Consider the following 15,404-nt stretch of genomic DNA (forward strand, 5'->3'; position numbering starts at 1 on the left):
GCCATCTGCAAACTTGGTGAGGGTCCAATACAGTCCCTCATCATTAATAAAGATGTTGAACACCACCAGCCCAGATCCAAGCCCTGTGGCACTCCGCTTGAAACCAACCGCCATCCAGATATTGAGCCATTGACCACTACCCATTGGCCCTGACCATCAAGCCAGCTTTCTATCTATTTATAGTTCAAGCATCCAATTCATATTTCCTTAACTTACCAACAAGAATGTTAGAATCATAGAATCATAGAAGAGTAGGACTGGAAGGGACCTCGAGAGGCCATCGAGTCCAGCCCCCTGCCCTCATGGCAGGACCAAACATTTTCTAGACCATCCCTGAAAGCCATCTATCTAACCTCTTCTTAAATAGCTCCAGTGATGGAGATTCTACCACCTCCCTTGGCAATTCGTTCCAGTGTTTGATCACCCTGACAGTTAGGAACTTTTTCCTAATGTCCAACCTGAACCTCCCCTGCTGCAATTTCAGTCCATTGCCTCTTGTTCTATCCTCAGAGGCAAGGAAGAACAAGTTCCCTCCCTCTGCCTTATGACACCCTTTTAAATACCTGAAAACTGCTATCATGTCCCCCCTCAATCTTCTCTTTTCCAAACTAAACAAGCCCAATTCTTTCAGCCTTTCTTCATAGGTCATGTTCTCTAGACCTTTGATCATTCTCGTTGCTCTCCTCTGGACCCTCTCCAATTTCTCCACATCCTTCCTGAACTGCGGTGCCCAGAACTGGACACAATACCCCAGCTGAGGCCTAACCAGTGCAGAGTAGAGCGGGAGAATGACTTCTTGTGTCTTGTTCACAACACACCTGTTAATGCATCCTAGAATCATGTTTGCCTTTTTCGCAACAGCATCACACTGTTGACTCATATTTAGCTTGAGGTCCACTATAACCCCCAGATCCCTTTCTGCTGTACTCATTCCTAGGCAGTCCTTTCCCATTCTGTATGTGTGACACTGATTATTTCTTCCTAAGTGGAGCACTTTGCATTTGTCCTTATGTTGTGGGAGACTGTATCAAAAGTTTTGCTGAAGTCAAGGTATATCACATCCACTGACTTCCTCATGTCCACAGAGCCTGTTACCTTGTTATAGAAGCTAATCAGATTGGTCAGGCAGGACTTGCCCCTGGTGAATCCATGTTGGCTATTTTTGATCACTTTCCCCTCTTCCAAGTGCTCCAAAATGGATTCCTTGAGGATTCCCTGCATTATTTTCCCAGGGATTGCGGTACGGCTGACCGATCTATAGTTCCCTGGATTGTCTTTCTTTACTTTTTTAAAGATGGGCACTACATTTGCCTTTTTCCAGTCATCCAGTATCTCCCCCAATCTCCAAGAGTCTTCAAAGATAATGACCAAAGGTTAAGCAATGACCTCTGCCAATTCCCTCAATACCCCTGGGTACATTTAAATCCAGACCAATGGATTTGTGTATATCTAGTTTTTCTAGATAGCTCAGAACTTGTTCCTTCCCCACAGATGGCTGCCCTCCACTTTCCCATACTTCATTGTCTAGGACGGTCATGTGGAAGTTGACTTTGTCCGTGAAGAGTGAGGCAAAAAAAGCATTGAGTATTTCAGCTTTTCCTACATCATCTGTCACTAGGTTACCTCCCTCATCCAGTAACGGCCCCACGCCTTCTCTGGTAATCCATTTATTGTTAACATGACTGTAGAAACCCTTCTTGTTACTATTCACATCCCTTGCAAGCTGCAGTTGCAAATTAGTAATTTGCTAATGGTTGTTATTCAGTCCATAACTTTTCATTTTATGCATAAGTAAATATTCAAAAGGCCTCAATATATATGGGATTTACTATTTTATGTGTATAGGTTGCACCTCCCTTGCCAGACCAGGAGAGGTCTGCTGCCAGGCAGGTCTGTGCTCCTGAGGGGCTGTTGCAGCCCTGGTCTGGGCTCTCCAGGGCTGCCCCAGACTCCAGGCCTGGCCGTCTGCTAATGTGGGGCTGCTGCAAGGCTTCGGGCTGCCCCACGCTCTGCCATGAGGCAGGTAGGAGGCCTCTGACCCTGCTCTGGCCTGGCGCACTCTGGCTGACACGGGTCCTGCCCCAGTCTGGGATGCCAGTCTGGCCCCATCCCTGAGACTCTCTCTAGGACCAGGTGAGAGAGTACTAGATTTGAGAGGTACAACCTGTACTGTAGTAGTAGGCATCCTTCAGTCTGCGTAGACTATGGATCGTGCCCTTTATAGTTTCAGTTGAGGACTTCATTTACAGTGTCTACTGTGACTATGAAGACCCACAAGAGAGTGACAGTCCTTGCTGCAGCTCTTGCAGATGTGGTGGGTGTCTGGCAAGTCCTTAGTGTGCTTTCTGTGCTCTCGCTTCTCCTCTGCTAGCTGTCTGATCCTCATCTCACCCTTCTGAAGGCTGTTAGCTGGTGGCCGGGTAATGTGCGGTGAGGTACTCCCCTGGGTCCTAAGCAACCCAGTTTTTTTACTGTTAGAGCAGGCAGCTCCTAGCACTTTCACCCACGGCCAGGCTGTGGTAACCAAACGGTTAAAGTTCTTTTGTTGTGCTGGCTGCGTTGCAGTGAAAAAAGGGTTAACAACCGGGTCAGGCTCAGAGCTTAACTAGTTACAAGTTTATTAAGCTACAGTTATAAGCGTGCGGTTACAAAAGGCTATTGTTTACTTCTTATATGCTAGCAAAGTACAGGTGTTAACAAGTTACGTTATAATCCAATACAAAGATATCTGTTACCATCTATCACAATGATATCTTGACACTAGTTACAGAGCTCTAATTCTTTAGCTGTGCACAAAAAAAGTCAGAGACCTAGCATGGGTGTATCTTACCCTCTCTGCGTCTCTCGATACCAGCGTAGCCAAGCCGGATCGGTCATTCAATTCCGCGGAAAGACGAATACGAGGTTGGGCGTCCCCAGTAGTGGACCTCGGGAGGCAATCACCTGACCTGACCAGCAGGAGGTTGGTTGAATGCACTCAAAGTTAGAGTTCTGCTGGACCCATCTTTTATACCCCTTTTGGGTTATGTATTCTCTTTCTTATCTATGGTGCCAGATCATACTGGTCTGTCTTTGTGACACCAGTTTGTTACAAGGGCATTTCTACTTAGTTTTCACTTGTAAGACAAAAGATAAACAATTTAGGAGTACAGGACATTCTTTTGTGCGGGTGGGGCACGTCCCCTTCTGGGTGATTGTGTGTGTGCATCATATTGATCAATGCCAGCTGGGGTGATTTCTGAGGGTGTCCCCCCCCCGCCCTCATGTTGACAGTCTGGCCTGTTAGCCTTCTAGCTGTACTTTCTGCTTCTCAGGGTCACGATAAGCTAGCATATCTGGGCCTCAATGAGGGCATCAAAGACTGTGCTGTCAGCAGCCGTTTCCGTGCCCTGTGTGCTCCTCAGTGGCGGGGGGCGCAGCGAGCAAGCTGGCTTGTAAGGGGGAGACTTTGTCTGGCTACAAAGGCCCTTGTGTAACCCCTGCCTCCATCTGCTGCGGTCGTCTGCTAGTTCTTCCCAGTTGTCCAGCTCGATGTCTACCTCTCTGAGGTCTCTCTTGCAGACATCTTTGTAGCGCAACTGGGGGTGTCTGGGAGGTCTTTTGCCAGAGGCTAGCTCACCATACAGGATGCCTTTTGGAATCCTTCCATCATTCATCCTGTGGACGTGGCCAAGCCAGCGGAACCGCCGCTGCCTGAGGAGGGTGTGCATGGTTGGGATTTCAGCTTGCTCGAGGACGGCAGTGTTGGTCACTCTGTCCTTCCATGATATTCCAAGGATGCGCCTGAGGCAGCGCAAGTGGAAGATGTTCAGCCTCTTTTCCTGGTGGGCATACAGGGTCCAAGTCTCGCTGCCATAAAGGAATGTGCTGAGGACGCAGGCTCTGTAGACTTGCATTTTGTTGTGAGTGTACAGCTTGTTGTTATTCCACACTCTCTTGCTGAGTCTGGACAGAGTTGTGGCCGCTTTTCTGATCCTCCTATTTAGCTCAGTATCCAACGACAGGGTGTCAGTGATGGTGGACCTGGGGTAAACGAACTCGTGGACAACCTCTAATGTACAGTTGTCAGTGCTGATTGATGGGGATTCAGCAACATCCTGACCGAGTACGTTTGTCTTCTTTAGGCTGATGGTAAGCCCAAAGTCCTTGCACGCTTTGGAGAACTGATCCAGCAGTTTTTTGAAGCTGTACTGTAGTGCCAACCTATAGCAGCGTGGCTTAGAAAAATGACAACTTGCATGAAATATTTTCCTTTTCCTTAAGATACCAAATTGTATCTTTATGTTGATATTTTAAATGTAAGCAATAGTAAATATCAGGACATTTCCTGGCAATTAACAACTCAGCGTTGATGGAAAGGCTGAGAGCCATTAATCCAAATCATAGAGGCTGTGGTTACACCAGTGAGTTTAGCCTGCAAAACCTCAGTTTTGTCAATAAAACTAAGGGAGCACCTACACACAAAATGGGATTTGTCAACAGTATCTAGACAAAACTCGGCAAATTAGCCACAGCCCTCTGCCTCTCCCAGAAGAGGAAGAGTGTCTTTGGGTGACAGGTTCTGCTGACAAAAAATGCTGTGTGGGTGCTCTCAGAGACCTTATGTCGGCAGACAGGGCATCCAGGGTAATGGGCAGCCCTGTCTGCTGTGCTTTCCAGTGCCTGTTTTGTCAAGAGAGTGTCAGGGCAGTCTGGCCACTCTGATAACATAGTGGAGTGGTCTTCTGAGTAGCTTTTGCATGTGGCTGCAATCTGTCAATCAAAGTTTTGTTGGGAAATCGCTTCCGATAGTGACTTCTGCCAACAGATCGCTGTAGTGTAACTGTAGCCCTAGTGTGTGGATACCTATCTAACTAGTTAGACATATGTAGAAATAATTCTACAGGAAGTGACCTGGGACAAAGTAAGTATTGATATTGTAAGTGAACTCTTCTCGAATTTTGTAATTACATTCATATATGTCTCTGCTAGGAATCATTTGTTCTACAAAGAAACTTCAAGGTCCAATCAGTAGAAAATGTCTTTTTTGAATTGCTTCTCTCCATTTTAAAAATAATATAATTTTAGGAGTCTAAAATCAATAACTGGTTTTTGAAACAGGCTATAGCTGAGAGCTCTAATTCTGACTTGCTGTTATTGCCTTCTGTTAAAGCTTACCTTTCAAAAAGAATTAATGTTGAAGTGACAAAGACGGCATTAAAATGAGTCAGTTCCCTCAGACCGCTTTTCTGTCAGAAAATACTAATTTGATGGAAACCTCAAATTCTGCAGATGTGTTGATTTTTGTCAAAACCTGCCTACCTTCCTTGATTTCTGCCACGCTGGGCTCCCCTCCTGTCTTCTCAGCTATATGGTCAATTGCCTTTGGGTGTTTCCTGACTCATCAAAGGGTTGACGCCCTGGGAAGCTGGGCAGTCACAGAAGGTAGTTTTCCGTGGAGAATGGCAACATAGGAGCAAGCCAAAACTTTCTATTTTGATTCCCCCCAAAACAGAGGTTTTCTTTCTACAAAAACTGATTTTTCTTCTTTTCATTCTCATTTGAGACAGATTCCGTCCCCCCGCACCCTTCCCCCAAAAATAATTTTTTCCATGGTTAGGAAATTCTGTTTTCTGGCCAGATCTCATTATTAGAGCTATTTTTTCAGCCTAGCACAATCTACTTTTTCCCCCATCAAGTCATAGCCTTACTGTTACCTTATCCCTCTTCCTGTTGCCTGAACTGCCTGAGGTTTAATGCAGGGTTCTAAAGTTCTTCTAATCAGTGTTCTATTCCAAGTTCCCTGTTACGTTTGCCTATGGCTATGTCTGCACGTGCCCCAAACTTCGAAATGGCCACGCAAATGGCCATTTCGAAGTTTACTAATGAAGCACTGAAATGCATATTCAGCGCTTCATTAGCATGCGGGCAGCCGCGGCACTTCGAAATTGACGCGCCTTGCCGCCGCGTGTCTCGTCCAGATGGGGCTCCTTTTCAAAAGGACCCCGCCTACTTCGAAGTCCCCTTATTCCCATCAGCTCATGGCCTATGTGTATCACTATACATTTCTTATAATACAAATTGTTTTCTGAGAGGTTTAGCTTCAGACACAGAGCAAGGCAGTGATGAAGTAGCATGAGGAGACTGCAGATTCACAAGCTGTGGACAAAACTGCCATGGCTTCATCCCAGTCCTTTCCAAAGAATAAATATTTGAGAACCATTTACCTGTCATAGCACCTCTGGTGGTAAAAGGAGACAGTTCAGTCCTCCTCAGGGTGCAAATGTTTTACATCATGAATTTGTCTTAGGATAATAATTTCAAGTAGTGAGCAAATTATGATATATCTGGATTGTATTTTAATATGATTTGAATAACTAATATAGCAATGCAAAATACTTGTACAAAAATGATTGATTGAAGTGTGCTTTAATTGCAATCTTTAATTAGGATCAGTGCTTCACTATTCTCAAACTTTGTCATTTGTATTTAAAAATTCAAAAATTGATTTACTCTAATTTTAATGTTGACCCACCAGGCATGTGTGTGCTTTTTAAGCTAGTTATGTGTACAACTTGACCTTTAGTTTAGATTAGTAGTACTTGCACTTGTTAATAATATATTTAAAAGACTGTACTATGGTATTTTTTTTTCTCTTTTTTAGAAGAAGGAAGCAATCATGGTGATTGGATTATCTCAGTCTGTCTGTTTGTATTCTCTGTCATATAGCAGTAATTTATTTTAAAACTCCAAGTTGCTCAGGGAATGAGTGTGACCACGAGTATGAACATGAACAATTAGCATTATCAGATTTATAAGATTTTTTTTAGGGTTTTTTTCATTTAAATTGTGCTTATTTTTATTAGGCCATTCTACACATTACAGATTTCTTACAGATAATAGCTCATTTTTTACTTAAAAATCAAAAGCATTTTATATTTTCTCCCACGGAGAAACCATATGTTACATTCATCCTTTTTATTTTTCATTGTCCTACTTTTTCTGTCATCCATTTGGTTCTAACAAGCCTCTAAGAGCCAAAAAAAGAAGTGTTTTGTGTTTTTTAAACAGGAAAAAAAATACTCATCTGAAGGCATGTGGTAGATTTGTGACTTTATAGGTCTTTTACTAATATGACTAACTCTTGCTCACACAATTTTTGTATGTCCTCCAGCTAACTATTAGATGAGATACTGTGGTGATGTTATACAAAAATCTTTATCTTGTATTCTGTAAGAAATATTATAATAAAAATTAATTTCTTGCTGTCTGGGCAGATGAGAAAGAAAGTGTTGTTTGATTGCAGTTGAAGGTTATACTAGAAACCTTTTTCCCTATGTGTTGAAAAGTCATACAGCAAATATAATTCCCAAACCCTTCCCTCTACGTCCCCCTTTTCCCTTTCCTAAATAGATTATACACCATTAACTTTTAACATTCCAAACACATAAATCACCCCAGACTTCTACCATTGGTATATAAACAATTAAATAATGTCATCTTTTCATGCCTTTGGCACCTTTATAAATTTTGATTCTGGACTGAGTGCTCATGCTGTCCTCTTTTTGTTCCCCTCTTCTGATGTTTAATGATCTAGCTGCTCTAGCCAGCCTGTCCTCAAAACTGTGGATTCCCTTTCCACTAGGTAAAGGCCATCCACACTAACCAACTCCTTTTTCCCACAGAAGTTGGACCAATGTCTCACGCAATCAAAACCCAGCACTGTATGCCACTTGCATAGTCAGCAATTCACTTCCAGCATCATCTTCTTTCTCTATTTCTTTGCCCAAGGGACAGGAAGGAAGTGGAGAAGATCAACCGAACATTCTTTTCCAGCACACTTTTAAGTCCTCTGTGAGGTATCCCATAAGGAAGTAAATCCTTCCCTATCAGAAGCTTATGCAATCTTAAGCTAATGTTATTGTGTCCATGAAGACAGCACACCATCCTATTGTCTGTTTCTTCCTTTCAGAACGTTTGTTCTTCCACCTCATTTGCCAAATACAGTAAAATTTCACCCATTAAAGGAAAACTGTAGACATCAACCCTGGGAATACAGATGGTTGTCTCGTTCACTCTGGATCACAATCCAATCCCTAGAAAAGGGAGAAAGACTCTTAGTTAAGAAAATCACTTGCAAAATATACATGTAGCCACTTCATTCCCTCAGGAAAGACAGTTCTTCACTTACTGTTACAGATATGGTTTAGTGTTCCCCTTTTACATCTTGTCCATGGCTCTAAATAAAAAGGCATTATATAAATATATTGCCTGCAAACCATTTCTGTTTCTATTTAAAAGTTCTGACGATATAATTACTAAAAAAAGAATATGTGAGTAAACTCTGCTAAGAGTACTAAGGTTGACTACAATCAAAATTAAGGTATTAATAGTATTTATAAGGATAACACTAAACTGTGTTTAACTGTGATATTTCAGGGTGATGATTCATGAGACTTCTTAATATACTGAGAAGCATAACATCACCATGACAATCAAATACTGATATATAATCTGTGATACATATTTATAGCTTTGAATTTTATTGGATATTCTCAGGTGAAATTCCAAGTATAGTTGGTTTAATTTTAAACTTTGGAATGGATTAACTGGTAAGAACATTTCTAATAAGCCATGATGCTGATTCTAATATAATTTTGTCATTTTAACAGTTGAAGAGAGAGACTTTTCAAATTTGATCTTACTATAACTTCAGTAACTGTGATGATTGCTTATAAATGAACAGCTGCATCTTCAGTGCCACAGGATTAAATTAAGGTCCCAAAGTCCCACAGGTTTTGCATTCCATAGCATGTTAGCAAGAAATTTACAAATATAGAAAGTCTCATGTTCTAAGACTGCACAATACAAGTAATATTCAAGATTAGTAAGGTGATTAAAATACAGTATTATACGAAATGTTGTGGAATGATCAAATTTAGATGTTAAAAGTATAAAATGGAGACTTAAATCTGCATGATTAAGGTGTGTGACTACTATGCGTTCATTTTTGTTATAATGTTATTTATATTGACTCTGCATCTTCTTGGTTTTTATTTATGTTTTTAGCCTTTGCTTCCTATTCTAGTGGCTTTATTTAAGTTAATTCTTCTTTTTCTTTTATTGATTCATTTGAGAATTACCCCCAAAGAATTGCCAGATGCATGTCTTTCATCTATAAAGATTTGAAGTATAAATTATGATTTGTTTTATTCACTTATTATGTGATATTGAGAGTCCAACAGTTAGGTTTGGGATCCCATTTTGGTGGCATGATACAAATAGTTTACAAGCTAAAACAGACAAGGAAATGACAAAACCAGAGGAAGAAGGATATTACATACTAGCAAGGTGGTCATATTGATATGGCTTCACCATTCAAGTTTTCCCTAGGAGCAGCACAAATGAAAGGTACTGAGAGAGATGTAATGGGAGAACATGTACAGTTTTCCGTACAACTAAATATCCATCAGCTTATATGTGAGAACATCCCAATCTGTTATTACAATGTCAGTTTTAGACACCAAAAAAGTAATCAGCCATAAGGTGAAGAGATTTCTAAGAGGGGATGGAGTTGCTATGAAGATATTTTGCTGTAATTTTCATAAACATGTTTTAAAGTCATAATTTAGGAGAGTTCTTTTCGTATTCACAATATAAAAGTGAAGTTCAAAGTGTAGTGATTCTTCTAGGTAAAGATAGCAAATCCATTGCAAATAAACTGATTTTTTTTAAAAATATATATAAATTGGTTTGCTGCAAAATCCTTTGAATCTAGAGAATTTTTTTTCCATCTCCTTGCCTGTTTTCACAATCTCAGAGGCAAATACAGATTTATTTCTCCATTCTGAAGAGATAAAGTATTTGGAATTGGGATCTAACCTAAGGTGCTAAGGAGCAGGTCTCATTCAGTTGGTAAGCATGGATAGATTCTGTTCCCTGAGTGAAGAGAAGTCTGACTGGTAGCAGAAATGGCCTTTTTGTGCCTTTTAAAGGAATTTTCCTATTTTTCCCCTTTTCTGACATATTGGTCTTTCTTCTGACACTACATAGATTTTTGTAGTTCTTCCATTTGTCCAGAAGTAAGAGACCCTTAGGAATGAATAAGGATTTGAATCATATTCCAGGTAGCTATGTGTGTTCTGTTTTGAGGGAGGGGAGTCTCTGTGATGGTAGATTTAGGGGAAAAGCAGATGGACTTTACAACCAGTCGTGGATGTTCATACTGGGACAATCAATTGTGGCACCCACCTCCATCTGTAGCCTGCATAGGTTGTGAATATAGAAGACTTAGATTTGTTTTCTGGAGCTTGGTTAATATGTTAAGGTAAGATAAGTGGCGTCTCGCTATCAGATATTATCATCTTTCTGGTCTCATCTGAGTAACATATGGCATTAGCAAATGGGCCCTTGATTCATGTTGTTCTGTTACCAAACATGATTCTGTTTCCATTGACTTTAATGGGTGTCAGATTGGCTTTTTGTTTTTATAATAGAATCTTGTCTGGTTGATACAGCTGGTCCTTTACACAACTGTTCCCCAAAGGTTACTCATTTCAGCTTGAACCAGCTCTGAACTAAAATGCTTAAGGAGACTGTGTAGATGTGTTTCATCTACATATTCTTTTAAACTTAAAAGATTTCATGGTCCAAATTTTGATATAATTTGCCATGTCTACAAGTTTTGAAACAATCTTGTTTTTCTTGGACAGTGTTTCTGGGAAGATGCGACTCTGGTGTCATCTGAAGTTTGCAGATTTCCTTGATATCTGCCATTGCAGCTTTTGGTCTGTACATGATATGAACATTTTATTTGATTTATTTAGGCTTGGAAGGAAGATTTTTTTCGGTAAATGTCATTAAATGTCGATGTCACCAGAAACACACAGAGGAGAAAATATTTTCATTAACAATGATGAAATACACATATAGGCAAAGTAATAAGTTTACAGGCAGCATTTTTCCTAGAATTTCATTTATGGATGTTTATTTTGTATATTTTGAAATGATGTTGACAATTAGCCTTTCAACAGTTGTGGCACTTTTTATATTTTTGAATTTCAGTTTTTATTATCATTAAATAATTACCCATCTTCCTACTGTCTGACCTTCCCATTGTTTCCTACAAGTGTGAACATTTAAATTGATGAAAATATAAAAAATGCTTAATACCCATTATTTTCCACGACCTTGAAAATGTAAATAGACAAAAATTGCTCAGAAAGAAGCATAGAATCATAGAATACTAGGACTGTAAGGGACCTCAAGAGGCCATCAAGTCCAGCCTCCTGCCCCAATGGCAGGACCAAGTACTGTCTAAACCATCCCTGATAGACATCTATCTAACCTGTTCTTAAATATCTCCAGCGATGGAGATTCCACAACCTCCCTTGGCAATTTATTCCACTGTTTGACCACCCTGACAGTTAGGAACTTTTTCCTAATGTCCAACCTAAACCTCCCTATAGCAAAAATAAACATTGAAGTCTGTCAAGCCTAGTTGTAATTGTTTTTATACTAGTATTGAAAATGGTGAGCTGTACATGCTAATTCTTTTGAAGCAGTCTTGAAGTCAGTCTTTTCTCAGAGACCATAGAGGATGAACTGTTCATTTCACCACTGAGGTAGCTTGACCACATCCAGATTAAAACATGTTAGCAGAGCAATACTGAAGATGTTTCAACTGTTGCTGGGCATGATGCACTTGTTCTTTGAAGAATTAGCTTTTGGGGATGCTTAATTCAATGCTACTAAAACTAGTTATTGATGTTTCCACCTTGAATAATAATTAAATTAAATTTTAAAATATAATTTTAGGACTTTATGTTAGCATTAAAGTAACCTCATTTATGGGGAAAATTGGTTTTTGATAGTATAAACACTTTTTTATCCACACAATTCAGAAATTTTTCATCTTACAATTAAGACACAAGTTTGCAGTTATAGAGTCCTAGGACTGGCAAGGACCTGCACACTCATGTCAGGACCCAGCACCATTCAGAACGTCTTTAACAGTTGTTTTTCTAACTTGCTGTTATAAATTCTTCAATGATGGAAAATGCCACATTTATTTATATCTGTGCTTTACCACCCTGAGAGTTTGGAAATAGGAAAAACTTCCTACCTGAACATGCCTTGCTGCAATTTAAGCCCATTGTTTATTCTGTCATCAGAAGTTAAGGAGAATATTTTTATTTCCTTATATAAACCTCTTTTCTACTAGAAAACTGTTATGTCTTCCCTCAGTCTTCTCTTTTCTAGACTAAATAAACCCAGTTCTTTCAGTCTTCTCTAACAGGTCATGTTTTCTAGACCTTTAATCTTTTGTGTTGCTCTTCTTTCGACTTTTCCCAATTTGTCATCATTTTTTCCTGGAACGTGGTGTGCAGAACTCTAGTTGAAGCCTGATCAGCAAAGAGTACAGAGTATTCACAACACTCCTGCTACTACATCCCAGAATGTTTGCTTTTTTTCTTTTTTTTTCATTAAAGTTATACTGTTGACTCATAGTTAGCTTCTCGTCCACCTTGACTCCTAGCTCGTTTGCTGCAGTACTCTTTCCTAGACATTCATTTTTCATTCTGTACTTGTGCAAATGATTGTTCCTTCTTAATTGGAATACTTTTGACTTGTCCTTATTGAATTTCATTCTGTTTACCTCAGACAATCTTTCCAGTTTGTCCAGATCATTTTAAATTATAATCCTATCCTCCAGAGCGGTTGAAGCCCCTCCCATGTCTGTATCATACACAAACTTTAAAAGTGTAATATCTATGCCATTATCTAAAGCATTGATGAAGATATTGAACAGAACCAGACTCAGGACTGTGAAATATTTAAATCTATTCCATTGGGAATGGTTATTCAACCTATTAGTCACCCTCCTTATAGTAGCTCCATCTAGGTTTTATTTCCCTGGTTTATACCACTTCTGTTTCTCACCCCCACCCCTCTGCCCCCATCCACAAGGCTTGTTACCCTGTCAGAGCTGACTGGTTGGCTTGATACAATTTATTCTTGATAAATCCATGCTGATTACTTCTTAGTATCTTCTTACCTCGCAAACTCATTCCTTAATTATTTGCTCCATTACTTTTCCTGGTACAAAAGTTAAGCTGATTGGTCTTTAATTCTTTGGGTTGCCCTTATTTCCTTTTTTTGTTTTTAGATGGACACTATATTTCCCCTTTCCCAGTCTTCTGGAATCTCTCACATCTTTCATTACTTTTCAGAAATAATAGTTAATCTTCTCAGTCAGCTCCTTCAGTATTATAGGATGCATTTCATCAAGGCCTGGTGACTTGAAAATATTTAACTTGTCTGTGTAATGTTTAACTTTTTCTTTTCTTTTAGCTTCAGATCCCATCCCATATTCACTGGCAATCACTATGTTTGGCATCCGGTTGCCACCAACCTTCTTGTTTAAAACCAAAACAAAAAGCCATTAAGCACCTCTGCCATTTCCACATTTTCTGTTGTTGTTTTATTCCTCTTCCTGAAGTAATAGACCAACCCTGTCCTTGGTTATTGTCTTGCGTCTAATATATTTGTAGAATCAGAGGGGTAGCCATGTTAGTCTGTAGCGTCGCAAAAAGAAGCAGTCCTATAACACCTTAAAGACTAACAATTTTTTTTATTAGGTAATGTGCATTAGTGGGTAAGACCCACTTCATCAGATTTGGAGCAGATAGTAAGAATCCAGAGTTTATATATCAGGAAAGGAAGGGAGGGAGTGAGGATGTGGGAGGGTTACCTGTCATAGGACCAGTGGAAGAAGTAAACTAAGTGGGATGGGTGCCATTCCTGTGAATATCAAAGATGGAAAAATTGCCCTTCTAATGCATTGAATAGCTGAGATTTTTGTTAAGCCCCAAGATTAAATGTGTCAGACTTGTTAAATGTGCCAGCAATGCCCCTCTGCCGTGTACACTGTACAAACCAGGACAGTCTCTGCAGCCAAAGGATGAATGGAGATAACTCTGCCAACAAGAATTGAAATACATATAAACCTATAGAGGAAAACTTTAACCTCTCTGAACATTCAATAAAGGATTTAAAGGAAGCCATTCCTCTACAAAAAGATTTTACCACAAAATTACAGAGGGAGATATCTGAATTGGAATTCATTGGCAAGTTTGACATATTTAACCTTTAGTTAATACCCTATGTAAATAGACTGAGGTAGTTCACTTCCAAAAGTGAAACTGTCCCTCATCCTAGGCTACAGATGGATCTGTTGTAGCAAAACTGGTGTGGTTCTACTGTAAAGCACACCACAGATTCACAAACTAGATTAATTCAGAAACAGGAGATATATAACTCTATAGAAATAAGAGTTCAGGGAGTGTGCACACATGCATATCCTATGTATGCTCCATTATGGCCTAATATTCAAGTATATAGTTAGGAACTCTTAAAAGAATTATTAAATGCACACCTAATAGAGATCAAAAAGTTCCAAAGGAAAATTGTTGGTTTATCAGTGAAAAATCTGTTTCTTCTGAGGGGCACTACGGTATTACTCAGGTCTAGGAGATATGTAATATCCACTTTCTGAATTAACCCTGCAGAAATGAGAGTTCATGTTGAATCACAACAGTCTGGGTATCCTCTAACATTAGTGAAACTGGCATGCCAGTGAGTTTCACTCAATAAATGTTAAGAGGGATTACAGGTACTTACCTTCTAAACTCTGCAGTCAGATTTGTGACAGTCTTGTGCTCATGTAGAGCCCCATTGTCTTTTTGGGATTATAGTCATGACACAGGATGAATAGATGCCCAGATTTCCCAAAATGCAATCACATAAACATAGAAGTACAATGTAGTAGGTGTGGACAGGCTCTTTTGTTTGAAACATTGTTTTCCCAGGAAAAATGCTGATGTGAGCAGATGCAGCAATGATATTAAATGATTCTTTTTCCAACGTAATGTGCTTGACTTTCTACAGAAGGGCTTAAGAACTTAAATAAAAAGACAGACTTTTATGCCCCTAGCTTTTGAAAATATTTATAAACCTTTTGCAGCAAAACATGCAAACCATGATAATCAGTGAGAACTGGTGATTTTAAAAAGTGGTGTCTGTATTTGCCAAGGTCACTGTATCTTCCTTGATCAATGGAAAAGTAATGCTTTACAGTTATTTTCCAAGATTTGAGTCCTTGGAATGAAAGATATTTAGGTCTGATGAGGGCTAAGTAGCCAAAGAGCAACAGCCACTTGATGTAAAAACTTGGGAAGAGCTTTCTTATAGAAACAGTTCTGCTTATGTAATATTCTTATGTATCTTCTCTGCTATTTTATTATGGATATTCACATGAAAAATAACAGTTAAGAATTTGTTAGCTGGTGGATGAATATCACTAACACTTTTATGCCAAGAAGTATTTTTCTAGCAATGGCATTCTAGCTCACCATCTACAGTAA

At 39.5% G+C, this 15,404-nt stretch overlaps 1 protein-coding gene and 1 long non-coding RNA gene across 2 annotated transcripts in view; one reads left to right on the top strand and one right to left on the bottom strand.

Annotated features, from left to right (window-relative positions):
• NOVA1 (NOVA alternative splicing regulator 1) overlaps nucleotides 1-15,404 on the top strand; it is a 205,990-nt gene that overhangs the window by 133,201 nt on the left and 57,385 nt on the right. The window lies entirely within an intron of this gene.
• Nucleotides 7,498-15,404, bottom strand: part of LOC142014406 (uncharacterized) — a 39,126-nt gene continuing 31,219 nt past the window's right edge. Inside the window, exon 4 of the long non-coding RNA XR_012645933.1 lies at nucleotides 7,498-8,075. This is a non-coding gene — a long non-coding RNA (uncharacterized LOC142014406). The remainder of the gene's footprint in view (nucleotides 8,076-15,404) is intronic.

The sequence above is a fragment of the Carettochelys insculpta genome, chromosome 6, assembly GCF_033958435.1.
Source record: "Carettochelys insculpta isolate YL-2023 chromosome 6, ASM3395843v1, whole genome shotgun sequence".
Lineage (NCBI taxonomy): Eukaryota > Metazoa > Chordata > Testudines > Carettochelyidae > Carettochelys > Carettochelys insculpta.